The sequence below is a fragment of the Astatotilapia calliptera genome, chromosome 23, assembly GCF_964374335.1.
Source record: "Astatotilapia calliptera chromosome 23, fAstCal68.1, whole genome shotgun sequence".
NCBI lineage: Eukaryota > Metazoa > Chordata > Actinopteri > Cichliformes > Cichlidae > Astatotilapia > Astatotilapia calliptera.
In genome coordinates this window covers 44,753,477-44,774,100 of record NC_137443.1, presented here as the reverse complement: position 1 = coordinate 44,774,100, position 20,624 = coordinate 44,753,477, and the positions used below count along the sequence as shown (strand labels likewise).

The window sequence follows — 20,624 nt, the reverse complement described above, 5'->3', positions numbered from 1 at the left end:
CTCATTTATGTTGATAAAACAGCTCTAAAACCAATCTGACAATATAAATCTGTAAAATGGGCAGAAAACCTGCTGCTGGTCCCATTTTAATCAAACCAACCCAAAGAGCAGATATTCATGTGTGTACACAGGAGGTTATTTGTGCAGATGCATAAAACACAAACTGTTGGCTTTCTGCAGTCTCTCACTCCTGAAAGTGTTGGCAAGTGTTTTGGATTTATTATTTATATGGATTTTAATGGCACCTGTGTAATGTTAACTAATGTTTTTATTGTTTATGTGTTTTTTGTTTAGTCATTCCCTGACTTACCTGTGGGTTCTGGGATGGTTTTATTTAAATTCTCCAACAGATCATTCTTGTTTATCCTCCCCAAAAGATTTTTAGTGACTTCAAAAGTGTTGATAGAGTAGGTATCAAACATCAGATCCACTATGTCCGTCCTCTCTGCATTCTCCAGTTTACTCACTGGGATTGCTGGTAAACCTTCTACAGACCCGTTCTTCAGATGCCACTTAAATTTTTCAAAGTCATCACGTCCCAAATCCTCCAAAGTCCCCAGAAGGATTTCTTTAGGTGTCGTCATCTTTTACCCTGTAAGGACCCGATAAACAAAGACTGTAACAACAGCTGGAGAGGTAATTGTCTGATTTATCAGAATTTAACTTGATTCTAACAGCAGTTCATCACAATAAATTTCTAAGGCTCAGAATGCAACAAAATTGCACATGAAGAAGCACATAGAGAAGTATCCAAGTAACACTTTGCTACAATATAAAACAAACTATTATAAATAAAGAAAATATATAAACTAAATATATACACTACCCGTCAAACGTTTTAGAACAGCCCAATTTTTCCAGTGTTTTTGTCACGGTTTGCGAGCCGTGTGTAAATTATCAAAGGACCCTTTATGCAGGCAGCTCAGATGCAAGTGAGTTTATTCATCACATGGTGATACAAACAGAAATGGCGAAGGTGAGCATGGAAACTAAGCAAAAACCTAAAAACTAATAGTACACGAATATGAAGAAGTACACGAAGGGAAGACGAAAACACAGAACACAAGGGGTGGGAGCAAAGCACCACAACACATCACTATATAGACAGTTACACAGAGGGAGACACAGAAGGCAACAACACAGGGCGGAACAAATGGACAGAGAAGACTAAACACAGTACAGAGTGCACAGAGAAACAAGGGGGGCAGGGAATCAAAACCTAGGAAGCATAGAATAACTCACAAACTAAACTGACATAACACAAAAATCACAAAGAACTGAAACCACTAGCTCAGGAGACCCAGGACCCTGACAGATACACAGACAAACCAGCAACTAACAGAGGCAAACACAAGGTTTAAATACACAGAGGGATAACGAGGGAATGAGACACAGAAGGAGGACACAGCTGGGAGTGATTGACAAGACGAGACAGAGGAAACGCAAACTAAACACACTGACATGAGACACGGACCTTCACAACAAAGCAGGAAATACAAAGACTGAACTTAGAGGTACAACAAAACACAGAACCAAAACGTAAGAATAAACAAAGATACATCATGAAATCAAAGATTAACAATACAAAACAGAAAACACTGAGTCACAGACCCAGGATCGTGACAGTTTTATTGAAAATATCCTTTTTATTTCTCATTGCACTCTGAAATGAAAGCATAGTACAAATAAGCAGTTGGAGTTAAAAATAAATCATGAAACACATTTATAGACCAAAGTTTATTCTAAACGTTTGACTGAACACACCCGTGGCTTCTGTCTACAATAGAAATCAAATATTCTCCCATATCTGTGGCAGATGTTCCCGTAAACGTGGACCTTGTAATAATAATAATAATAATAACTTTATTTATAAAGCGCTTTCAAACAAAGTGCTGTACAACTAAAGAGATAAATAAAATAAAAGCGATACATAGCAATACAGGTAAAAGACACAATACAAGTTAAAAACAATAAAAATGTAAAAACTAAAAGCCATAGAATTAAGACATGTAGGATCGGGTGAACAAATGTGTCTTCAACTTGGTTTTAAAAACCTCCACAGAGCAGCCTGCCGAATATCTTGTGGGAGGTTGTTCCACAGAAACGGGGCATGAAAAGAAAAAGCTCTCCAATTGTCTTTTTTCTGGCTCTAAGAACTTTTGGAAGACCAGAGTCCTGAGATCGGAGAGCACGAGATGGAACATAAAGGTGTAAAAGGTCGGAGAGGTATGAAGGTGCCAATCCGTTTAAAGCCTTGTAGGTGAGCAGCAGGACCTTAAAATCTGCTCGAACCTGACAAGGTAGCCAGTGAAGAGATCTCAGAACAGGGGTAATGTGCTCAAATTTCCCAGTTCTTGTTAAAATGCGAGCAGCTGCATTTTGCACCAACGCCAGAATCTCAGGTTAAACCTCACAAAACTTTAACAACCACCAAACAGCTGAAACAGTAAATGAGAGCAGGAACACGGATTCTGCACAAAGACGTAAACACAAAGCTCAGAGCCGCCGACACATCAGAATCAGTGAGATGTTGCCTTTCTCACCCGATGGCACGGACACGGTCGGGGCTGAAAGCCGACAGCTCGCTGATTCTGATGTTTCGGCGGCTCCGAGCTTTGTGTTTACGTCCTTTTTACGCTGATTCTAAAGCTGTTAGTTTTATCTCTCTCCAAACAATATTGACTGAACCAGCAGCAAAAGAAGATCCAAACTACGCTTCACATAAACATCGTCATGAACTCACTCTGACTTTTGCTGTTTTGCTTCCACCAGGATAAAATCACACGTCATGCACAGCTCGCTCTCTCTCTCTCTCTCTCTCTCACACACAGTTTCCTGTCTAAAAATCTGTTTTCTGCATTATTCGCTTGCTTGTTACGCACAAGTCTACCGTTGTTTTTTTTCCTTTTACTTACTTCCGAAAAGAAAACCTAATTTCTGCCGTTCAACAGGCTTCTGAACAAATTTAAACTTTTTAAAATTATGCAAATTGCAAAACGCTGTGTCTCTAATAAAACCGCTGTAACTTCAGAGGTAATGTTCATATGTCGATTAATGGTTTTCTTTCGCTTTTGATCTACTGTAGAATATTTTTATAAAACCACCTTCATGTTTTTCTGTTTTATCTTCAGCTACTTTGACACAAAGGCCTCTGCTGTGATGCTCACACCTTTGATAAAGTCTTGCGAGTGTCAGCTTCCTTTTTATAGATACAAAAATATGTAAATGTACTGATCTGAATTATAATATTTCTGACTGTCTGAGGCAAAATTTCCCAGATTCAAATCGAATTGAATCAAATCGTGGATCGAATTGATTCAGGACCTTGTGAATTGGAATCAAATCGATTCTAGAATTCAGTGACGATACCCTGCCCTATTTGCGACCATGTCAACATCCAGTCCAGGCTTTTTCAAGATTGGTACTACCACAGCTGATTTAAAACATTCAGGAAAGACTCAATGAAGTATTTAAAAGAAACAGGTTGTAGGGTCCTAATGCTGACCACAGTTCCTTTATAGCCCAGGCTGGTAGAGGATCCAAAGAACAGGTTGTACATCGAGCTGCTTTTACAACCTTCCTTAATCCAGAAAGGGAAATAGAGATGGACCGATGCGATATTACGTATCGGTCCATCTCTATTTCTATTAATTTACGTCAGTATCGATACTGATTTTGTATGTATTTTGAAGGATTTGAACCAAAGGCAAAAAATACCATGAGCAAAAAATGGCAGTCATGATTATAAAATAGGGAGGTTTCTTTTTTTTAACATAGATTAAACTCGTTAAATAAAACAACAAGTTTATGAGCTTTCTTGTTATTCACAAGTTTCAGCGATTTAGCCCAGAGTCTAAAGTCATTCAGCCATCTTGTTTATATGTTGCTTTAAAGTATCTGCATTTGTGAAGAAAAAATTTTTCCCATTAACAAAATCGTCCTAATCAACAGGTCAAAATCTGCATTCTCAGCAAGTATTCCAAACTTTATTACTGTCACCGTCAAATGTGGTAACTGAATTCTCCTGGACTGTAGCCAGCTCCACATGTCAGTCCAGAAGGAGTGCACTGATTCACAGTAGAAAAACAAGTGATCCAGACTTTCAATATCATTTTCACAAAATGTGCAGGCGTTCACATCTAAGTTAAATTTCCGTCTTAAGAATTCATTGGTTGGATAAACCTCATTAATGATTTTAAAGTGAACCTCTTTTACTTTAGGGGAAAGAGGAAGTGAAATATACTTTTTTCTTATCGCCTTAACCTCCATGGTCTCAAATTCTTTAAGGATATAATTTCTTTTAACCGGATTAGGGCAAATGTCGTTGATCAAAATATTCCTGATCACCTTGTTTGTAAACCTGCTGTCACCAAATTCAACTCCAGCTATGCAGAGCTGCCTCAGTCCAGGAGAAATTTTAGACTGCACAATATCTTCTTTTATCATTGATCTCAAAGGGACTGGGATGGCTTTCACTAGGGATTTATATCTGTTAGCAGTACATCTTACATCAAATTTCTCACAAAACGTATCATGTTTTAATAAGACCCCATTATCATCCGTAAAATGAGCTACAGCCCAAATCCCTTTAGATCTTCCAGTAGAGAAGGACCTGCTGATGGAAAGCTGAGAGTTTAACAGGTAACGAACTGCAATCAAAGTCACAACGTAACAAAAAGTCTATTCCACCCATTTTGCCAAAAATCACACTGGGAATAATGTTCCAAAAGGAATTTTTGTTCCTAATGAAAGATCTTAACCATTTCAGTTTTAGTACACCATTCATAACATCAAAGTCAATGGCATTAGCCCCACCCTCTTCATAATTCTTAATCATATCATTTTTCTTTATATAATGACATTTGTTCCTCCATATGAACCTAAAATTAAGATTATTTATAGATTGAATTCGTTTTGGAGATATGGGCAGAGAAAAGGCTGGATAGATTAGTCTGGACAGACTGTCCATTTTGGTTAGCAAGATTCTCCCAAACAGAGTTATGTCCCTTTGCAGCCACCTGTTTAAAATAGACTTACACTTTTCTATATTGGCACAGATATTCTTATTTTCTGTTGATGTCTTATCCTTGCAAATTACAATGCCCAGATACTTCACCTCTTTTTTTATCTGTATATTATTTATTGCTTGCAGGGGACACTCATGCAGAGCTAGAATTTCTTATTCATTAATATTCAGCTGTAGGCCAGAAGCTTTGGAGAAGTGGTTGATCACCTGTAAGGCTAAAGGAATCTGGTCCTCATTTTTTAGAAACAGGGTGGTATCATCTGCGAGCTGACTGATTATTATCTGTTCACCCATCACAGTTAACCCCTCAATGTGACTGTTTTTAATCAAAATAGATAACTCAGCAACCATGATGAACAGAAGTGGTGAGCTGCTACATCCCTGCTTTATCCCTCTATTAACCTCAAACCTTGAACATGTACCATGTTCTAGCAAAACAGAGCTGTTAATGTCATTATATAGCATCTCTATAACATTGATAAATTCCTGTCCAAAACCAAAAGACTGCAGAGTTTTTAATATGAACGTATGTTCAACTGAGTCAAATGCTTTGTAAAAATCTAAGAACAGGATGTATCCTCTCTCTTGTGTCACGATGAGTTGTGTGGCTGTCAGTGGCTGGACCCACGTGCAGGACTCGGAGACAAAACATTAACTTAAACGACAGCTTTATTTGCTGGTGAGTCACCCTTGGCGATACATAAACAACAACTTAAACTAACTAGACTGGAGATGATGAAGGTAGACGACAACGAATACACACACAACAAACGTGGAGGACGCAACAACTGGCAGGGAAAAACACAGGGCTTAAATACATACTGAGGTGATTAGGGAATGTGAAACAAGAGGAGAACACAGCTGGGACTCATCAGACATGACAAGACAAGGGGCGGCAAAACTCAACACATTGACATAGTACACAGACTTTCAAAGTAAAACAGGAAACTGAACAGACGTGGACTAAACTAGGGGATACAGTGACAGAACAAGAGACACACTGACAGAGATGACTGTATACTAACAGAAGTAACACAGAACCACGACCTAAGAAGGAGAACACAAGAAATGCCAAGGACCTAGGGAGTTAGGAATACTAGCGACAAAAATCAAACCTAAGAGAATCAAAACACATCATGAAATCAAAGATAACTAATACAAACAGAAAAACACTGAGTCCACAGACTCAGGACCGTGACATCTTGGATTATTTCACTGTACTCAAGGAGGTCCAAAACCAGCCCAATATTGTTATGAATTAGTCTTCCTTTCAAAAAACCTGATTGTGTTTCACTGATAATGTTTGAGATGCCTTTCTTTAGCCTCTCAGCTACAGCTCCAGACAGGATCTTATAGTCAGTGTTTAAGGTGATGGGTCTTAAATTGTCTAAAATTCTTTTATCCTTACCCGATTTAGGGATCAGGGTTATCAGCGCTTGTTTCATGCTCGGCATCAGTTCTTTTTTTCTCTATCGATTCCTTTAATGCATCAAACAATAAAGTTCTTAGGTCCTTCCAGAAGAATTGATAAAAATTAGTAGTGAGTCCATCTGTCCCTGGGGACTTGTTTAATGCCATTTTCATGACCACCAAATCCAGTTCCTCAATTTGGCGGCCGCTACTAAGTTTTAAAATTACTCATACTAATCTTTCTGGGTCACAAAATAAACTTTTAACATATTTTCAGGCGAGAAAGTAGCTGTGTAAACATCAAATATCTGCTCGGTTTATCAAGATACCGCATATTTGCAAAAGTGCTTCGACGTTTTCGGAGACGTCTGCTACCCACCAGCACTATAGCCAGCCGGGAGCTCGAGGGTCACTGAAGCCACCGAGAACGGCACAACTCCCGGCACATCATTTTCAGATCACCGCGGACTTTCGCTACTCAGGTTAAACGTGATATATAAGTCCAGGGCCGTGCAGAGACGTTTAAAGGGGCGGGTGCTCAAAGTTAAAAAGGGGCACATTGAACCAGGCTGAATAACAACAACACACATTCATCAACAATCTAATATGGGATTGCATCATACTATATCACTGTTGTGAGGTGGCGACAAGGCAAAGCAAACGTAGTCGATGTTTTACCTGATGGGTACAATGTTGCTGTTGAGGGGTTGCTGTGGATAGTGCTGAAGGGCAGGGCTGTGTTGATCTGAGACTGTAGACATTAAAAAGTCCATAGGAGAGATGGTAGCTGATTAAACAAGTGTCATGAGATAATAACAAAATGCAAAGATTGGTGACAGCGCTTGGAACCATAAGGCAACAAAAAACTGTGAGAAACAAATTAGGCTCTGCCTGTGAATCACTCTTTGCTTCTCTTCTTCCTTCCATCCCATCATTTCATATATCACTCTCCACTTGCTGTCCATCTGAGAACAAGGCACAACTTGCTATTGCAATAAACTATAATCTAATTATCCACACCTAACAACTCTTGCACTTAATCTATAATAAAATGATGACAGAAAAATGTTATAGCCCTGCCTTTAGTAGCCTCACACAGCTCCTACTGTTTCCTCCTCATGTCCTTACCAGCCATGTCTGGACAATGTTATATCATGAGTAATAATTTAAAAGAATCCATATACATAAAACAAGCACATGCACACACACTGACATTTTAGACCTTCTTCAGAATACTGTATATACTATGGGCATAATGGTGCTGATCCAGAATCCTTACATTATTATTTATTACTAGAGCTACAATAATAAAGCAATGAGGAGGGGGAAGTAATAAATATGAAATAATGTATTTATGATGATTCCATTTGTTTCACTATCCACTCTGTGCAGGGCAAAGCTTATTACATGTATAGAGATACAATCATTTTACTGCTGTAAAATCCAAATTTTGTCTTATTTTAAATATAAATCTAATATAATCTGCTTCTTAAAGTATGTTCTTTAAAATACAGCGTGTGTTTTTTAAAATATTATAATAATGCATAATTATGTGGACATGTATATTAGATCGTTTTTAGTGAAATATAATCCCCCCAGAAAGGCAGGAAATGCTCTGTAACTTACTTTAAAACTAAATATGTTCACTAAAACGGTGACAGAGCTACAGACCTATGACAGCCTTACCCAGTGAGCCAGCAGCTATGACCAGCACTACATGTGCAGTTAATAAAAGGACAGGTAATGTTTGTCACGCTGTTGCACACACAGCACGCTCGTTTGTTTCAGTTCGTCAGTTGCAACAAGACAACTTACCAACGTGTACGTAATAAGCCAATACTCCTGTGTGCTACACACTACAGTGTACGCTGTACACCTACTTACTGGGTTTGTCGCATCAGTCTGTGTCTCTGAGTTAACTTGTGTTTCTCCTACAGCTCCGGACCGCTAAAAATGCGCGTGCTCTTTGTGAGCTCGTTCCCGGCTCGTAACCAGCGCGTTCTGCCGTCAAGGGCGATCATTGGTTAAATGTGATCATGTGACTGATGCAAGCCAGATCCTTTTATTTAGCAAAACTGTGATTAATAGTTAAATATTATTGTTGAGGGGCACAGACAGGACTCCGCACGCACACACACATAAAAAAAAAAAAATAATAATAATGTTTTTTAAAAGTTGCCTCAACAAAAGGGCACTTTGGGCACCCATCAGGAAAGGGGCGGGTGCTCAAGCCCCTCCAGCCCCCCTCTGCACGGGCCTGCATAACTTACTTAGACAACCTAAAAATGTTATTGTTTGGCTTTTTTCAGTGTTTTGTTTGTTCGTGAGTAAATCGGTTTGGCTGAGATTAAAGTTATTAGATTAGATTAGATAAAATAAAACTTTATTAATCCCCTGGGTGGGTTCCTCCTTGGTTTTTACACAGCTGAATAAACATCAAACAGAAAACTGATTAAACAGAAGTATGAGACGGTCGAGAATTTACTCCAGTGTCCTGTTATATTGCAGATAGCAAGGAGCAGACAGCCGAGTTTATTAAACTCCACCGAGACAGCGGTGACGCTAATCAGAAGGCTAGACCGTCCAATTTCCCCAGCTGTTTACTTCCAGCATATCCAACCTTCTGAGGACCCAGCCCACGTACGCCGCGAAGGCCGGGTCCTCGGGAGGATGCAGCCGATGAATTTGGACACTGTCACTACCCGATCGGGGGTGTGCCAAATGGCGGAGTGAGTAGACGCTCTCTACCGAGTTCTGCACAGAAAGTTCGTGAACAACGGTAAAACCTCAACTTTATGCTGCTAACACTAACAATTCACTAAATAAGAGAAGATGCAGCAATCATAGGGCAAGAAGCAGCAGAATGCTTAATCAGAAAGGAGCGAAAAGGGGACTGGAAAGTTCCAAGTCTAAGATAGCGCCTGAGAATGCTAACGAGGAGAGTGCTACGCCCAGCAACGTGCTAATGGATAGCTTCCATAACTACGCAGCTACTACGGTGGCACTCACGTTAGCCGAAGAAGAAGTGGATGAGTTCCCACCTCTCCCTGTTACACCTCTCAAATCGCCAGCTCCGAAGAAGGTGATGTACGAACGCAGCAACTCTGACCCAGTTGATGTAAATGAGATAATTTCTCGTCTGTCGGCACTAATAAACACCAGGTCTGATAACATTGAGAGCATGGTGAGAGAGAACTCCAACATGGTGAAAGAGAATACGCTCCAGATTGAGGGTCTCAAAAAGACGATTGATTTTGTGTGCGCGGAAATGAAAGATATGAAGGGGAAAGTTTGCGACTTGGAAAAAAAAGTAACTAAAGAGGAAGGTCGAGTGGACAACTGCCAACAGAGAATCTCTGAGTTGGAAAGATATTCCAGGAGGTGGAATCTCAGACTACATGGAGTCAGGGAGGCTGAGAAAGAAGACGCAAGGGGAAAGGTGACTGTGATATGCCAGTCTGTTCTGCCAGAACAAAATCATAGGCTGCCTGACGTCATCGACACCGTACACCGACTCGGAGCCAAGCGACAAGGTAGCACCAGACCTAGAGGCATCATCGTGCAGTTCACCTCCCGAATCTACAGAGATGCTGTATGGAAAGCAGCCAAAACATCCTCCTACCTGCAGGACAATCATTTGAGGTTCGCTGAAGATCTGTCCAGGGAGGACAGAGAACGTCGTGACAAACTGTGGCCGATGATAGACAAAGCCCGTAAGGAGGGTAAGCCGGCTTATTTCGTGGGAGGCCGAGGATTCATCAGTGGATCAGAAGTTTTCCCTCCTTCATAGAGACGCTTATTCAGTCTCCGAAATGACATTTCTGTAAGCTTGTTTACATGGTGAACTTGATATTTTCACCCTCAGGTTAAAGTTTTATTTTGTGTTGAAGAGTGTGTTTATCTATAAAAAGCTATATTTAAACCATAGCAGATAGTTAAATACTGTATTTTTATAAGCTTAGTCACTCAGGGTTTTTACTGTTCTACTACCTAAATTGTGCAGCACCCGGTCCCCTTATCCTATAGATCTATTCTTAGTTGTAGAAGTTTAGAACTTACTTTTTCTCTTTCTTTTTTCTAATAACTTTGTCTTTTTCATTTGTTTCTCTTAATACCAGGGGTTTAAGACAAACATGTAAACGCAAAGCTTTGTTTTTATTTGCCAAACAATTTAAAACAGATTTTTGCTTTTTCCAAGAGAGTCATTCCACACCTGCTGATACAAATTTTTGGAAATCACAATGGGGTAATGAAGTCTGGTTGTCCCATGGCTCTGAGCGTTCTGCTGGAGTTGGCACGCTTAAAAATTATTTTTCTGGAGATGTGTTACACTCTGACTGTGACACCTTAGGACACTACCTCTGCTCACTAATCAGACACAATAACAGTACTTTCATTGCAGTAAATATATATGGTTACAATAATAAAACTGAAAATGATAAATTACTTGACTCCTTAGAAGAAAGAATTGATTTCTGGCTCTCCAAATACCCAAATTCAGTCCTCTTAATTGGTGGAGACTTTAACATTGCTTTAGACAATACGGTTGATAGGTGGCCTCCAGGGCAGCAGTCTTCATACAGTGCAAACTTAAAAAATTTCATGGGAAAATTTAATCTTGTGGATATTTGGAGAGAAAAATTTCCAGATGATAGACTCTTTACTTGGAGCAATAAGACAGGATCCAGGCAATCACGTATTGACTTTTGGCTTGTTTCTGACTGTATTGATAAAGATAATATTACCATTAATATACTTGCCACGCCCCTCACTGATCATAGAGCAATTTACATTAACGTCCGAATGTTTACACTGGATAATATACCTCATAAATTCTCTTATTGGAAGTTAAATAATTCTTTACTAAAAGATAAAATGGTTAACATGCAGATTAATAAATTAATTGTTTATTATTGGAACAAAGCTAACAGAGAGAAGTCCTTTTGTACCAATTGGGAACTTTTTAAATTTGAAGCATGCAAATTCTTGAGAAGATATGGGAGTCAAATTGCTAAATTAAGGAAAGCTGAAGAACAAGAAGTAATAAGCAGAATTGCCTCTTATTACCAGAAGTCCCCAGAAGAAATCTCAGAGGAAGATAAATTAAGTTTACTAGAACTTCAAAATAAATTGGACGGTTTATAACGACTCAAGGCTGAGGGTGCTTTCATAAGATCCAGGAAGAGGTGGCTGGAGGAGGGTGAACAAAATTCTGCTTACTTTTTCAGACTTGAAAAATACAGATCAAAAACAAACTCTATTCATCAACTAAATATTAATGGCATTGTCTCTGACAATCCTGGAGAAATTTCACATTTCTGTGCCGAATTCTATACTAAACTATACAACTCAAAATATAATGAGGCTGTCTCAACAGGATTTTTCAATAATATTAAAAACCTAAAATCTATTGTTGTGGAAGATAGAAGTTATTGTGACAGCCCTCTGACTGTGGAGGAAGTTTGTAATTCCATTTCTGCACTTAAGGCCAACAAATCTCCCGGCACAGATGGTTTGACTGCAGAGTTTTATAAATCATTTTCTAATCTCCTGGCTCCATTTTTACTGCAGGTTTTTACAGAAAGTATAGAGAATAACATCCTCCCTCCTTCTCTAACTCAAGGTCTCATAACACTTATTCCAAAACCAAACAAAGACTTACTCTTTATTGATAATTGGAGACCCATCTCCCTGCTCAATAATGACTATAAGGTTATGGCTTTAATACTTGCTAACAGAATTAAAGAGGTCTTGGAAACAATTATTGATGAGACACAATCGGGCTTTATGAGAAACAGACACATTTCTAATAACATTAGACTGGTTTTGGATTTACTTGATTACTCTGATTTGGTATCTGACAATAGCTTCATTCTCTTCCTGGATTTTTATAAGGCTTTTGATACAATTGAACATCAATTTATTTTCCACTCTTTGGAAAAATTTGGCTTTGGCAAGTTTTTCTGTAAAGCTGTCAAAACCTTATACACAAATGGCAATAGATCTATTAAAATGATTAACGGCTCCACCCCGAGATTTGACCTGAAACGTGGTATTCGCCAAGGATGTCCTATTTCACCATATTTATTTTTACTTTGTACACAAATTCTTGCAACTAATATTTCAAACAGTGTTGTACAAGGAATCACCATAGCTGATAAGGAGCTCGTCATCAGCCAGTTAGCCGATGACACCACACTCTTCTTGAAGAATGCAAACCAAATCCCTCCAGCTCTTACTAAATTAGTGATTTCTCTGAGGCCTCTGGTTTATGCCTAAATCTAAAAAAGTGTGAGTTACTAGCAATTAAAGACTGCCCTGCAAATACTATCTGTAATATCTCTGTTAGACAAGAAGTCACATACTTGGGACTGTTAATATCCATCCATCCATCTTCATCCGCTTTATCCGAGGCCGGGTCGCGGGGGCAGCAGCCTAAGCAAAGAGGCCCAGACCTCCCTCTCCCCAGCCACCTCCTCCAGCTTATCCGGTGGAACACCAAGGCGTTCCCAGGCCAGCCGAGAGATATAACCTCTCCAGCGTGTCCTGGGTCTGCCCCGGGGCCTCCTCCCGGTGGGACATGCCTGAAACACCTCACCCAGGGGGCATCCTTGTCAGATGCCCGAACCACCTCAGCTGGCTCCTTTCGATGTGGAGCAGCAGCTGCTCTACTCTGAGCCCCTCCCAGATGGCCGAACTTCTCACCCTATCTCTAAGGGAGAGGCCAGCCACCCTTCGGAGGAAGCTCATTTCTGCCGCTTGTATCCGCGATCTCGTTCTTTCGGTCACTACCCACAGCTCGTGGCCATAGGTGAGGGTAGGGACGTAGATCGACCGTAGATCGACCGGTAAATTGAGAGCTTCGCTTTTACACTCAGCTCCCTCTTCACCACGACTGACCGGCGTCCAGCGTCCGCATTACTGCAGCTGCAGCCCCAATCCCAATCTGTTAATATCCAAAGACCAAAAATCAGGTACAGTGTTAATTACTAAAGCAGAAGGGATATCCCGATTAACATATGCTGCTGTCTCCTTACATCTGGATAAGAAAATTAGTAAAGATATTGACCGTATGCTCTTTAATTTTATATGGAAAAACCGTACGCATTATATTAGAAAAACTGTTGTGATGAATAAGTACGAATCAGGTGGGCTTAACGTTTTAGACTTTTCTACTTTAAATAACACTTTCAAAATTAATTGGGCCAAACATTTTCTTAAAAACCCTACCTCTATCTGGAACTTTATACCACATTATATTTTCTCTCGTTTTGGTGGCTTTAATTTTGTTTTAAATTGTAATTACAATGTTGAGAAACTCCCTGTAAAGCTTTCATCCTTCCATAAGCAGGTCCTCTTAGCGTGGACCCTCATTTATAAACACAACTTCTCACCTCACAAATACCTTATCTGGAACAACAGAGATATTTTATAGAAAAATAAATCACTTTTCCTGGGAACTTGGGTCCAAAATGGGATCCTATTGGTTAATAAAGAGGGACAACTACTTACTTACAACGACTTTATTGCACTATATAATTTTCCAATCAGTGTTCAGGAATTCTCAATGGTGCTTGGTGCCATACCCTCAGGGACTTTAATATTATATAAAAACACTGACAGCTCAATATCTACCTCAGTCACTCTCCCTCAGGGGTGTCAAACTCAAATACACAGTGGGCCAAAATTCAAAACTGGAACAAGGTCGCGGGCTAACATTAATATTTACTGAAAAAAAAATCTTCCTCCAGATTTAAGAATGAATCTCTTCTTATGGACTCAAACAAGTTTTTCTGAAAAACTGAATATGGAACAAGCAAAGCTTAATACTAAACAATATATATATTAGCTGTATAATACCAGTAGGCCAGCTCTAATAATAATTTGGTATGGCTTCGCGGGCCAGAGTTTGACACCTATGCTCTCCCTGATCCAGCTGAGTTACCAATAGGAAAAATCTGCTTTTCACAGGAACTTGGTAACAGCAATAAGAGAATACGTAGTTTATTCCAAGAAGATATCGTCTCTCTCCCATATGTAATATCTTATTGGAACCGATATGTTCCAGATATCAAGTGGAAGACAGTCTGGATGGTCCCCCATAAATATTTGATTGTAAATAAGGTGAAAGAAGTCTCATTTAAAATTCTACATAAATGTTATGCAGCCAGTCACTACATGGTAAAATTTAAAAGGGACATTAATACTAATTGTACTTTCTGTGGGGATCATCCAGAAACTGTGACACATCTTTTTTGGTACTGTTCTTTTACACAGAGATTCTGGAAGGAATTTAGCAGGTTTGTTATTGTCCATATTTTAAGGGAGTTTTCTTTACGATGGGAAAATTTTTTCTTCACAAATGCAGATACTTTAAAGCTAAACCATGTATAAACAGATGGCTGAATGACTTTAGACTCTGGGCTAAATCGCTGAAACTTGTGAATAACAAGAAAGCCCATAAACTTGTTGTTTTATTTAAAGAGTTTAACCTATGTTAAAAAAAAAACTCCCTATTTTATAATCACGACTGCCCTTTTTTTGCACGTTATTTTTTGCCTTTGGTTCAAATCCTTCAATGACTGTTCTTTCTTTTTGTGCTAACTCTTTTAGCTTTGTGCTTATTGTTGTTGTTGTTGTTTTTTTTTTGTTCGTTTTGTTTGTTTGTTTGTTTGTTTTGCTATAATGCTCAACAGGGGCGGAGCGTGGGGGTGGCTTACTGGGCTTAAGCCCGGGTTGTTTTGTCAGAAGCCCGGGGTCTTTTGGAGTGTAATTTTTCATAGTTAGATGCCTGGCTGACAACTGTATCAAACAAAAAGTACACACAATATTCGAAGCACATAGTGCACACTGTGGGAATTTACGACTGTGCGTGAATCCCCCCTGATATTGGTATGATCCGAGCTCAGGCACTAAGCGACTGAGCGAGGGGGCGGGGCAGCTGCTGCCAGCAGTGAGTGCGCTGTTGGAGAAACGCAGCCAGCCATACTAAGGAGAGCTGAAGTTTGACCAGGTACCAAAGAAAATCATTCGTACTGTACAAATAATGTAAATATGACAGTGCATCACGAAAGATTGATATCAAACTGATCACTTGACCAATATTACGTTACTTGCTTTTCGAGTGAATCAATAAATGGCGAAATGAAAAGCCGAACAAATGCTATTTTTTTAGAGAGTCTTAGCTTACGTGTGTTTATTTCATATTTTCAGTTCTTACCCTCCCCGACTAAATCGGTTTCAGTTATGTACTGAAACATAAGAATGGACATTAGAGGGTTCTTTCAAAGAAAAAACTCAGGTAGATGTTATTTTATATATTATGTTTTGTATGTTGTTCAGTATATTTCTATGCAAAACAAGAGGGATTTCAGTACACAGCAGGATATTCACATTTGTAACCAGATATTTACTCTTTAGGGAGAAAACATAAAACATTTTTACTGTACAACATCAATTTAGAGTAAACTTTTGTTTTAGATAAATATTGAAATATCTTTTGAATTAGTTAAATGTCAGAATAAAGAGAGACAGAGCTTCTATTTATTATCACTTTCATCATATTAAGGAGTACATATACACTAAGTTTATTGTTAATTAATAAGAAAACTCCAGACGATTCCATTCTGAGCTGAAGAAGCTTCTGATAGGTTAGTAGAGTCCATGTGAGTAAACTGGTGGCACAGCTGTGGATGCATATAAGGCAAAACACAGAGGCTGTTTCTTTGACATGGGAACATCAAGAGATGTCAACCAAAACACCAGAAAAAGAACTGTGGAGCTTCATAAGTGTGGCTCAGTTTGAATACAATTTGGTGCCATTTGCTATTAAGAAATACAGATAGTTTCTCTCTTTACTCTTAAAGTTAACAAATATGTTTTTATATTTATCAATCTAAAAAAATAAACATTTAGTCTGATTTGATGTTACAATTAAAAAAGTGTTTTTATCTGAAGAGTAAATATCTGGTTTCAACTGTATATTTGATGATTGTCAGCACAAAGAGGGAGAGAGAGGAGAACGAGGACAGAACAGATGAACAAGAGCAGGTGAGACACGCATGTTAGTCAAATGGTTGTTTACCAAAAGTATCAGCGTATCATAGGTCCTCATGTATCTCGTACCTAGTGTTTCTTTTTAGGTTTGTTATTTTTCAAATTCTATATTTATTAAGTTCTGCAGGCTTGTTTGTACAACAAGGCTAAATAATTATATAAACTTTTCTGAATCTAAATAGTGGACTTTGGTAGAATTACAGTTTTTTCTGATTGCTTAAGCACATTGTTTGTGACTATTGGCTAATTTTGCAAAACTCTTCACACAAATAAGAAAACCTGTCACCCAATAATCAAAACATTGTCGTTCTCTTGCAAAAGCAAACACAGCTAGATTAACTCTTCACACCTTTGTAAAAATGGTGTTTCCGTATCAAACAGTACACACAAGCCATCATCTACTAAGCACACAATGCGCCAACTGCACACTGATGGTATGAATACAAAACACATCTGGCTTTTGCTTTCTCTGTGCACAAGGTAGGCTATGTCAGTTTGAGCTCATACTTCTGTCATAGATCCATAAGCATAGAGGGATCCAAACTTCAAGTACTGGTGTTTATTCAAACACATCAAAACAAACACAAGTGTTTATTTCCAAGTATAGGATTATTTGCAATCGCCATAATGACTATATGGGTTACTTGGTCTGCAGTGAACATGCTTCCTCTGCCCCAGCATCTGGTCATCTAGCAATTCTGTAAAGTAACAATTTCAGTATTTTTACATCAATGGTATTGGTGTGTTTCTCATTGGCATACGGCAGTGCTACAAATCTTTGTGCGAAGTGACTGTACTAACCGATTCTCATTTCAAGATGTCCTTATGGTGCTTGCTACAGTGTAGCGGCTCGAGTTAGGCTGGACCCGTTGGCCAGCTACCCTCAGGGTCATTCCACGGTTGATGACATGGTCCACTATTGTAGCTCTGATGTCATCAGCAATTCTATTTCTTACTCTTCCTACCCTTCCTCTCCCCCCTCCTCATCTTCCTCTCCCTCCTCCTCATCTTCCTCTTGCTCCTCCTTGTCCTTGTCGTCCTCTTCATCCTACTTCTTCACCTCCACGTCCTCTTCCTCGGCCTCCTCTACTTCTCACTCTTTCTGCTCCCTCCATTGCACTCCGCACACACAGCTTACCTGTATTATAGTGCTTAAGCTGATTGCAAAGTGAACTAATTATCTAAAAAAGTTTTCACATGTGAAAGTGTGCCAGATGTGAAAGTGTGCAGTGAATTGTGCCTACAGTTTTGCAAAGTGTGTGTTACAAAATTGCAAACTGAGTGCAAAGCAGTTTTTGTGCTTTTAGTTTTGCAAACTCAGTGAGTGGTTTTGCTATAAGTCTGAATAGTTTTAGAGATTGTGCTACAGGAATCACAGTTAGGGTTTAAGCATTCAGAAAAAACTGTAAAAAACAAGTGTAGTGCAGGTCTATGATGATTTTTAGTGCTATCATCTAGTTCTGATTCTGGTTCTGTCTTGGTTAAGTCCTCAGTAGTCCTGATTTTGAACTGTTGTAGTCCTGTTTTAATTCTGGATCAGTTCTGGGTCTGGTTGAATTGGGGTTTAGTCCTCGTGTCTTGATACAGCCCTGACCTTGTTCTGCCTTGCTGCTTAATTAAAAAACTCGTTTAAGGTGTCCTGCACATGTGATATATATTTTTCCCTATATGAAGTCATTCTTTTTTGAACAGAGCCTATTAATCTTTCAGTCATTTCTCCCCCCCCCCCCAAAAAAAAAAAAAAAAATCCCACATGCATACTACTCTTTGGGCTAAGCCCCGGGTGTTTCAAATATCTGGCTCCGCCTCTGATGCTCAACCGAGGATGTAACATAATCGGATTAATTATGGTGCCTTGTATGTTATACTGTTGTTTGTAAATAAAGTTTAATTAAAAAAAAAAAAGTTTCTGTCGCCATTTTAGTTTTTAAAAGACGTCGTGATAAGGGCGGGTCTTACTGTGAACCTGCGCGCTCATTGGCTAATAACTTGAGATTGACAAGTCGTTATCCAATGAGCGCGCGGCTTCTCCCAACATAAAGTAGTTTCCTTTGAAAAACCAAAGTCTGATTATTTTTGCCTCCACTGACGGAGCCTGTTGTTCCCGCCACAGAGACACAGTAATGTCAGAGCGGTGTTAACACTCACCTGCCTCAGCACAGCTCTCACTCTCCTCCTGCTCTCTCAGCTAAACTCACTTCCTCTCTACTTACAGGAAACCAGCGCTCAGAGGAGCCGACCGGCCTCACGTTTCACCCACAGACACGAACAGTGTGGAATTATTTTATGTCATAAGAAGAAACATATTCATGTTAACACTCACCTGCCTCAGCTCCACCTTCCTCCTCCTGCTGCTCTGAACGGAGGATCAACACTTTCACTTTCAAGGTTCAAGGTTCAAGGTTCTTTATTTGCCACATGCATAGTTATATAAGTATAACACACAGTGAAATGTAGCCTGACACGCTCCTCAACATGTGCAAAAATTGGGGGGGTAGAGGAAGAACATTATATATATATATATATTGGGTGAATGTACAGTAGTAGCAGCAAGCAGGTGAATTCTGTACATTAATATGAATAGACATCTGACTATTTTACAGGATAGACAATATAAACATATTTAAAATTAAAGGAATTTGAAATGTACATTGTTTCACTGCTCCTCCCTAAACACAGAGGATGCTGGGACTTGTAGTTTTTACCTTGTGTGATATTTATGGCTGTGACACTAAATCACAGCACGAAGACTTCCTGCAAATATGTCACAGGCGATAAAAGTTTCACATTAAAGGTGAAGTTATTTTTCTGTCTCATGTTCAATAAACAGTGAGCTGGGAAAACTGAAGAACAGACTTCAGACGTTCCCTGCAGAGTTTCTGCTGCTCGGTCGTCTGCATGTTGCTGAGACTGAGCTGATGATGAAGCTGTGACGGGTTTATGGCACGTTTGGTTCTGGAGAAGAGTTTTACTGCCGGTGCAGGTGAAATGATCAGAGGTTACAGCCTCTGGTTAAAGTGGAGGCAGCGATCAGGACGGCTGAGCAGCAGAGGTCTCGAGGGTCCTAAAGTGTAAAAGCATCAGTGTTAGTAACACAAAGATGACAGAATGGGATCATCCACACAACACTAACATCTAAATCCACGGCAGGAACTCTTCCAGTGTCCTGAAAAATCTGTGTGCACGATGCTGAGATTAAAATCTGTCTGCTCATCTTAATGCAATATTTACTAAAGTCTGGTAGAAGTTTTACTGATTTCCAGTCCACTTAGCAGACGTGTGGATAGGTGGTGGGTTGTAGAGCAGACTGAAAGCTTTAAGTTCATCCTCTGATTAAAAACTCAGACCCACAGATACAGGAAGTATAACCCTGGTGTAAGAAAGGAAACAGCAACATGGCAGCCATCTTTTTCCTCCCATGATGACCAGTGTCCCAGCAGAAGCTGGGGTTTGTTAGATCCTGTTCGATCCAGAGGAAACAGGCTAAAAGAGTCGATCAGGGGGGATCATGGTTTTATTATGTGCTCGTTATGATTGAAGCTCTGGTTGTGTGTTAGAGACAGAACCTGCAGATTCCTCCACTCTGCCTCCTCCTCTTCTGCAGGAATCAGCCTCTTGGCTGGTTTTATTCACCAACGTGAATAAAATCATCAAACTAATCCAAGTTCATTGTGAAATGCCTGAAAATGGAGGAATAAATCTGTCAGTTACCGTATAAAGTTTGAGTTTGTCAGTGTTTTACACGGAGACGGTCGTCAGATGTTGAATGTTTAGCATGAAAGTTCCACATCTGGAGAAACCTTCAAGATTAAAGCCAGTGAAAAGTGAAGAGTTTCTGCAGCAGCCGCACTTCCTGCAAATCTGTTCTTTCAAAATAAAGTGAAGAGTCTAAAATTATATTCACGACAGGTTTAAAGGTGAAGGTGGTCACATGGTTTTAGTGGAATGCCTACGTGGGCGCGTCTGAGTGATTTTGATTCAGATTCGTGCAGCGTGGAGCAGTAAACACTTGTTTTTGTTCATCTGGACTCATGAAGGATTCCAGTTAGCACATTTCCAGCCAATGAAACGTAACTACAGATGAAGACAAACACATTTAAGCTGCCTGACTCTCGAGTGTGCACAGCAAAAT

At 39.5% G+C, this 20,624-nt stretch overlaps 1 protein-coding gene and 1 long non-coding RNA gene across 2 annotated transcripts in view; both read right to left on the bottom strand.

Moving 5' to 3' along the window:
• LOC113016963 (NACHT, LRR and PYD domains-containing protein 12-like) overlaps positions 1–20,624 on the bottom strand; it is a 405,899-nt gene that overhangs the window by 171,166 nt on the left and 214,109 nt on the right. The window lies entirely within an intron of this gene.
• Positions 17,037–17,573, bottom strand: LOC145424007 (uncharacterized). The gene is made up of 2 exons (XR_013904957.1): positions 17,294–17,573; positions 17,037–17,190 (listed from the first exon to the last, which is right to left on the bottom strand). It is a non-coding gene; the product is annotated as an uncharacterized LOC145424007 (long non-coding RNA).